This window comes from Balaenoptera physalus, assembly GCF_965194825.1.
Source record: "Balaenoptera physalus genome assembly, chromosome: 14".
Taxonomy (NCBI): domain Eukaryota; kingdom Metazoa; phylum Chordata; class Mammalia; order Artiodactyla; family Balaenopteridae; genus Balaenoptera; species Balaenoptera physalus.
This window is the reverse complement of record NC_138893.1, coordinates 3,031,922-3,040,214: the sequence shown is the minus strand read 5'-3', so window position 1 is coordinate 3,040,214 and position 8,293 is coordinate 3,031,922. Positions and strand designations below refer to the sequence as shown.

At 40.4% G+C, this 8,293-nt stretch overlaps 1 pseudogene across 1 annotated transcript; it reads right to left on the bottom strand.

Annotated features, from left to right (window-relative positions):
* Nucleotides 1–261: 261 nt before the first annotated feature.
* LOC309643114 (oxysterol-binding protein-related protein 9 pseudogene) lies at nucleotides 262–5,846 on the bottom strand (annotated as a pseudogene). The gene has a single exon. The product of its transcript is annotated as an oxysterol-binding protein-related protein 9 pseudogene (transcript).
* Between the last annotated feature and the right edge of the window lie 2,447 nt (nucleotides 5,847–8,293).

Below are 8,293 nucleotides of genomic sequence, written 5' to 3'. Positions count from 1 at the left end.
TCTTTCTCTGTATCATGTGATTTAGCATCGCTTTCTTATTTATAAGCTCTCTGCTGTAGTTGCTTTATTTCACAGTTACCAAGTGTAGCATCTAATATGATGGTTCTTACACGTAGGTAACTCCTGAGTGAATGAATGAATGAATAGGCATTCAGTAATAACTATGGATTGTTTCAAGCCAACTAAAGGAAAAAAACTTTGATTTCTTTGTCTTGACCCATCTTATTTTTCCCCCCAAATGTTTAACACCATTCTCTACTCCAGAATGCATGAACATGCATAAAAAGGACCAACTAGGATATGTGTGTGTGAAGTGATATACACAAACGTAAAATAACGATCTTCATATAATGTTCTTTCCTTCCAGTCTCTGTAGAAATATACTCCATGCAACGTTCTTTTCTAGTATTTAATGATTTTACTAGTTAGGCACTCAGAAATAAACATAGCACTGCCAGCTTGCTTGCAGAAGGCAGACCAGTGAGAGATGCTAAAGGGACTGGAGTGGAGGTTGTCACCAGAGGATGAGACTGACAGAAAATCCTTTCCTGTGTTTTGGGCCACCGCTGCCCTCTAGGGGGCACATGGAAAATAAGCAAAGTCTCTCATGCTTCTGCTAGAAATTTAAGACCTTGGGAAGTCATCTTGTCTCCCTAACTTTTATTAAGGAAAGCGTAATGAAAAGCTAATTAAAATTACTTCAAGGATAGCTGTATCATCCTAAGAAATCTTTACATCACATGCTTTTCTAGGGTCACCTAATTTAGAGTCACTCTCAGCTGATAAAAAGTTCTTCATTCTATCCTGACTTTCCTGCAGAATTTTAAACATGTTATTCCTTGTCCTGTTAAGGAACAGCTGCTTGTTATGACTAACGTGTTAGTCACTGTTTATACTTTTAGCTTTCAGTGCTCCAAAAACCAGAAACCCCGGCTCCTTCAGTCTTTCGTTATAAAGTCATTTTGTACCGAGGAAAATATGCAAACATTTTCGCAGTTGCCAAATTGTTACTTATTTCTAGACAAAAGAATTTGAAGTGAAGAGCAGAAATCAACTTGTGATTTTTACATGGGAGATACAACTTAAAATACCCTCGGGGCCTTCACCCTTCTTTATATAAAACTTGAAAAATTAGGGACAGTATCTACTGTAATGCTACTGTAGAGGCAGAAATTAATCTGCTTTCATTTCTAAATCTTAAAGGAGAATTTAAATAATTAATACTAAAGTGAGGTTTCTGAAAGTAAATATTCTGCCTTAAGAGAAAATTTCATGACTTTAGGGTGATATTGTGGAAGAGTCACTTATAAAATATCTACTTGTTCATCCGTTTAACATTTGTTGAGTATTCCATTACTCAAAAGATACTATATTAGGGGTTCTAGGTGTGCAAAGAAACTTACCATTCAGTAGAAAAGATAATTAGTATTATAGTATCACATTTTGTCCTGTATTAGATTTGATTTTATTCAATAAGTATTATCGAAATGCTTAGTTTTTATGTATATTATCTACTAGACTTCAAGCATCTTGAGAAAAGGGAATTTATTTTGCTCATCTTTATATCACCAGTACCTTGGATGATTTAACTTCTCAAGCCTAACAGTAGTCCTTTAAGTATGTGTTGTTACTCTTAGTTTCTAGATAAAGTAAATTATTCAGCAAGTTATAAGCTAGAATGTAATTGAGATTTAAATCCAGGTGTGTCTGATCATTGATATTATGATTCCTCCCTGCTTATATGCCTAGCATAGTGCCTGGCACATAGTAGGTGTTCAATAAATATTTGTAGAAGAATTATTCGTGTGCTTTTCCCAAGTAGTATATTCTTTGCTTTCATTTTGGTATCTCAAGGGCTTCAAACAGGTCCCCAATAATTAAGTGTTGAATGAATGAATATAGATTTCTTAGGAAGTCTCTTTTGAGCATTTTTCCATTGCCCTCATTCTTATGGTATATCCTTAATGGTAGAATAAAGTCTGAAGACTAAATGAGACAAGTATTTTATGACATATGGTATCGATGGTGGTCTCTAACCAGCTATCCTGGAATTCATTTTCAGCTAAACTCAGGACATCAGATAGGTCATTGACCTACCTTCTTGGCAATTTCATTGTCCAAAAATTAGAGGAAATGAATGGAGGAACTGATAGTTCAAAAAAATCAAATTCTGACTCATAAGGGAGAGCTGGTTGAGCAGGTGGAAGTAACAGGAATCTTAAAGAACGATAAAAATAGAGTTTTAAAAACTGTGATGGGGATAGAAGTTCTGAAAAATATCAGAGAAGTATGGTAAATTTATGAGAACAGATTTTTAAAAGTTCAGGGAACAGATTAGAAGAATTCTATAGCGTATAAATTTCAAAAGGAAAAATGCCTTGACAAGATTGAGGAGCTTGCAAAAACTCTAAACATACCCTAAAGCTCTTAACGTTATTTTTTTCGGTATTAGGATGATGAGTAATTTCTTTAAAATTTTACCTCTCCACATTTTTAACTTGTCTATGAAGTGGTTTTCAGATGGTCAGAGCAATTCTGATTTTCTGATTATATTATCATCTAAACAAATAAAACAAAAGTTACTTTAAAACAAACAATTTCTGCCATGTAGCTGCACATCATTCTGCTGTGGTGGTTTTTATATGACCTTCTTTCCAGTGTCTCTGCATCTCTGCTTTAAATAATCCATTTATTGCTTCATTCATTAAGCACATGTTTACTGAGAAACTTCCATGTAGTAGCGGTGTTCCAGGCACTGGGACTCTGGTACGAACAAGGTCACATCCTTGTTCTTAGAGGGCTGACATTCTAGTAGGGGAGAAAGACAGCAAACAAATAGACCATGTCTTTAATTCTAGGCAGCAATCGTGCTTTTAAGAAAAATGAAGCAAGGTAAGAGGAGAGGGAGCAACGTGGTGTTGTAGTTTCAGACGTGCTGGTTAAGGAAGTCAGTCCTCTGAGAAGGGAGTGACTCTTTTTTCTTTTTTTTAATATTTATTTTTTTATTTGAACGTGCCGGGTCTTAGTGGTGGCATGTGGGATCTTAGTTGCGGCATGCGGGATTTAGTTCCCTGACCAGGATCGAACCCGGGTCCCCTGCAGTAGGAGCGTGGAGTCTTAGCCGCTAGACCACCAGGGAACTCCTTAGGGAGCGACTCTTTTTTTTTTTTTTTTTTTGTTGGAAAAATTACTTTATGAAGCCTTAAGAAGCACTGAGTATAATTAAACTGTAGTCCAGAGTTGGATACAATTTAATAATAGTTCAATTCCAAAATAAAAGTTATTGTAGGTGAGACCATGAAATTTCCTAACATGTGATTTTAATACGTTGTGCTAAATTTTCTAAAACAACTCAAGAGGAACCAATATTTACAGTAGATGGCATATTTATGAAAAATCTGGCATCACCTATATTATATATATGTATATATGTGCGTGTGTGTGTATATATATATATATATATATATAACCCAAGATTATATGAACTAGGAAACAGATGTTGTATATCTCAACAGCAATACTAGAGTGCAGAGTTTGAGACTGGGATTTATAACGTGGGATTTGGAAAAGGAGCAGACATCTTGTTTTCAAAACCTGAAGTTTTTCTCAAGACCGAAGTCAACACTGTAACTGCCACAGAACAGGAAAAAGGGAAGCTTTTCTCGCTTTAATTGTTCATCTGCATCAGAAAGTCCAGTATCCCTGAGATAGGAATCACTGCAATAAGAAGGGAGTGAATAGGTTCTCCCAAAGGAAGACTGTTACTTCATTGTGCCTCCTGCCCGGGTCACCAGGAGCAAACCTTGCCTTTCCCAACCTAATGCTTGGCAGCACCGAGACGTTTCAGTAATGGTTCATCATAAACCCAGCATTCTCCATCTTCGTGAAATAACCTTGTCTCCCACTGAATTTCCTTTTCCTTCCTTTCTCGGGCTTCTGCTCTTTGTCTTTCTTCAAGTCTATGCTTGGCTTCAGTTGCTGCATCAATGTCTCTGATTTTTAAGTTGAAAGTGACATCCTTCCAAAGGCAGCGGGATTCGTACTCATTCTGATCTTCCAACTTCCTCACCTTCTTCTTGATTATAGGCAACTTCTTGGTATCTATAAAAACTACATTTTCCCCTGTTGAGTATTTTGCATACATTACACCATTCCATTCCCCTTCAGTTGAGCAGAAAGACTTCTTGTCATTTGGAGAAAAAAATCTCAGCAGTAACTCTGCGCTTCTTGCCCCCATAGAAAGGTTTAGTGTGGAAGACGATATTGGCACTATAGCCAGTCTTGGAACAATTAATATTGCATTCTCCGCCTAGTTCCACCCAGGGCACTGTGAGGACAGACCTTCCATAACCATTGGGGAATGTGAGAATGTAATGTTCATCATGGTCTAGACACGAGACACAGCCCTGTTCTATGTTGTGCACCCCAATTGACATCCCAAGGAATTGTGATTTGGTCCAGATATGAGCATTGAATTGTATCTTCTCGTTACAACACTCAGCATAAAAGGCTGAAACGGGTGGATGATGGGAAACCTGCTCAGCCACGAATGTTACGCTATTCTTGGAAACCCAGGGAACTGGTCCTTCTGAAACTAGCTCCACATTCTCTTCAGTATCATCGGTAATGTCCAGTGACTCTGAAAGATCTCGCCCAGAATGGGGTTGTATGGCTTTTTGGCAACCGATCCTTCCTTCCTGCGTGAAAGGCTGAGAGGTACCATTTTACAACCTGAACCATTTGGTCCCTGGCATCCTTCTGGTCACTAATACTCACAAACAGGTCCGGATGTGCAAAAAAGTCTGCATACATTTCTAAAAGAGATCTTCTTTCAAGAATAAATGTTGGAAGAACTACCTTAGTGAGATCCATTCCAAGCCTAACCTGTGACAACAGATGCATGATAACACTCTTGTGGTCTTCCACCGACCCTACCTCCCCTTCATCATCTCTCTCATCATGTGAATCGAAAAGGTCAGCATCACTTGTTCCATTGGACATGGAAGAATTAAGTGATTCCGTGGTATCTGGGCGCTTTAGACTGTTTCCTGAGCTGCTGTGTGTCAAGACTGAGGCAGATCCAGAGAAATCTATTAAGGGCTGTGGGGATGAGCCACTCTGATGGAATTCATCCGCATCATAGAATTCATCTTCACTGCTAGAATAAGAGAACTCTGGGACTGTGTTTGGAGACAAGTTGACATGGCTTGGAGAAGTCAGACTGCTTCTAGGTGGTGAGTGCCCACTGCCTGTACTATTTGGTGTTGGAGTCTGATGATGTCCCAAGGTAGCTAATACAGGTCCAACTGGTAGAGATGATGGACGCTCTGCTCTGACTTACACAACTGAGTGGGTTCTGGAGGTAAGACAGTCTGGGAAGGCATTGTGTTGATCACAGGTTCCAAGGGACTAGGTTGATATATTGCATCTACAGGATTAATAGTACTTTTAGCGATCTGCAGCAACACAATGCAGTGTTTAATTGATTCTGCCATGCTATTTGTTGTCTCTTTGAGAGTTTCAGTTTTCTTTCTCTGTTCATCATCTTTGCAGTTTTGAAGTTTGTCATCAAAAAGCTTTAACTGTTCTATCAAGATTTGTAGGTAAGCATCAGCCTCTGTAAGTTTCTTATCAAAGTCTTGGACACTAGGAACAAATCCTGAATCCAAACCTCCGCAAGCAGCCGTCAAGAAAGCCATTCGCCAAGGCCCCCGCCCTCTGGGCCTCCAGGGGAGGGAGCCGAGGGCTGCTTCCGGGCACCCCCTCTTCTCCTCCCTCCGCCGGATCACCGGGCTGATGTGCAGTCGGTCCGGTCAGCTTCAGCCGGTCCCCCGGGCCAGCCCCTCGCCCCCTGGAGCGACTCTTGATGGGAGGCTTGAATGGTATGAATCGGCCTTGGGAAAAGCCACGTGAAGAGTTGTGCAGACAAGGGAATAGCAGATATAAAGGAAAACCCCCAAATGATCTGAGACCAGTTTAAAAAAAACCCCAAAAATCCCTCAGGATACACATGTTTTTCTTTGTCTGCTCGTTAAGTTCAAGGAACACATTGTTCCCATAAAAGATGGACCTGCAGCTTAGAGGGGATGGTAACATGGGTAGATGAGAAAGAGAACAGACTTGTAAGATTTCTCTTTTCTTTGTGTCTTTGGAATGGAAATGATAGACTACTGTTGCTAAGAGGGAAGAGAAGATGAAGAAAGAGAATGTAAGAGGCATTGCCTACTTCTAGATGCTTTCAAGGATTCTGCTTGGTGGGAACTTTGTCCCATTTTTTTTTTTTTTCCATCCCTTAGAAATGATTGCAATCTTGGGGCAAAGAGATGATGTTAGCATTCCTATAATTCTTTTGCATAATCTCAATGGCCAGGGCTTTACTGAAATCTGAGGTTTGGTCATCATCATCTACTTGTTTTTAGAAGCTGTTTCTCCTGAAATTCTCTCTTCCTTCTGGCTTAAATTTCCCTTAAGGGGTTGATGAAGGGAGAGGTGCAGGTTAGATTATACTAGTAGAAGAGGGGCCAGGTCCTAAGAGAATTTGTCCCTAGAGGAAAAAAAAGAGAGAACAGAGGGACTCCAGCTGTGTGGGGCACAGAAGGGTGAGGCTTCAAGGGACCGAACTGGAAACCTCCATCCCTTTCTCCTCCTCCAGACCCCGACTTCACCTTCCTCTTGTGTCCTTTAATGCCCCCGCCCTTTGCTCTCCTTCCCAGCAAACAATTCAAATTTGGCTCCATCTTAGCCCCAGCAGGAAAACTAGTGCCCCAAATGTTTCTGGAAACCCGGGAAATGCCATTTTACAAGCACCAGAAGAGAACTCAGAAGGGCATTCAGTAGGTGTGCCACGTGGTCAGGTGTGGGAGTGTTGCTTTGTCCAATTCAAAATTCTAATGTAGTGTAAAATGAATTTTTTCTTCAGACAGTTATATATACGGTTATTGCAGAGTTTTAAAGCATGAATCTAACAACCAAAATCCCAGAATTTTTTAAAATTAATTTTCGCTTTACAATGTTGTGTTAGTTTCTGCTGTACAGCAAAATAAATCAGCTATGCATATACATATATCCCCTCTTTTTTGGCTTTCCTTCCCATTTAGGTCAAAATACCAAATTTTGAGCGCTTAGATTCTTAAAAAGAGCAGGACGCCTCTGAAGTTCTAGACACGGTGGTAGGTTCTAGGGACTTTGTGTGAGCTGAGGTCTCTGCTGTAGATGAAACCTGCTGAACCACTGCTGACCATCCTTGAGGAACTGTGGGAAGCAGGAGAGGTAGACACAGCGAAGGACTGGCACACGGGGACCTGATTTTCAAAAGGGGGAGAGCGGCAGTTTTCTCAAAACCTACGTGTCATTGAGCCTGCAATCAGTGTGGTGAGGCCCCCAGCTGCGCTCCCAAAGCTTCACCAAGGAAGAGATCATGTAGATAAGCATCCTTTCCTTCTCTGAAGGGGTGACTGGACTAACCAGTGGGGGTAGTTCAGTGCCCCTGGATTTCTACAGGATGTGTGCCAAGGCGGCACACAGCATCCTTGTGGCTAAGAGGAGGAGGTAGGAGCGAGAAGTCAAGGGTGTTGGCAACTTGTTGAATAGCCCCACGCAGAGGATAACAGTGAAATGATCAGTGTCTGTCTAGAAGGACAGTCAGATGGTGAGGCCCCTGGTCTCAGTATTGTCAACACTTTAAAAAACCAGGTATTATAGTAAATAGAAAGTATGCTAGTCAGATTTGCCAATGACACATGTTAAGATTTCACTTAGTGAGATGACAGAATTAGAATATACTCCCCATTCCAAGTGGAAAAAAAAAAATTGAAGTTGGTAGGATGGAACAAATTTGATGAGGTGACATTAAGGGAAATAAATGTGAAGTCCGTTATAGGGGACCAGAACAGAAAGACAAAAAGCCAAGTACGCAGATACAGGATGGGGTGACTTGGCTTAGATATTTGAGTAGCACTTAGGAATTTAAAGTGTCACTTGGATATAGTTGCCACAAAAGCAGTTCCGTGTTTACAGAAAGACAGTGCTTAGGATAAAGCTATTGCTAAGTGTGTTTCATCCTGTGCAGGTCAGATTATACTCCACCTCTGCAAAATGTTTCAAAAAATTGGAGCACGTGCAGAGGAAAGTGACGAGGACTTTGAAGGAAGGAAACCCAAGAGAATGAGGAAGTATTGGAAAGGAGCTTGTCAGGATGTCAAAGGGGAAGTAAACATTTCATTAGTGCTAAAGGTTACATCTAGGACCAGTAAGGGGAATTTACAGAGAGACACATCATAGTTTGATTTAAGGA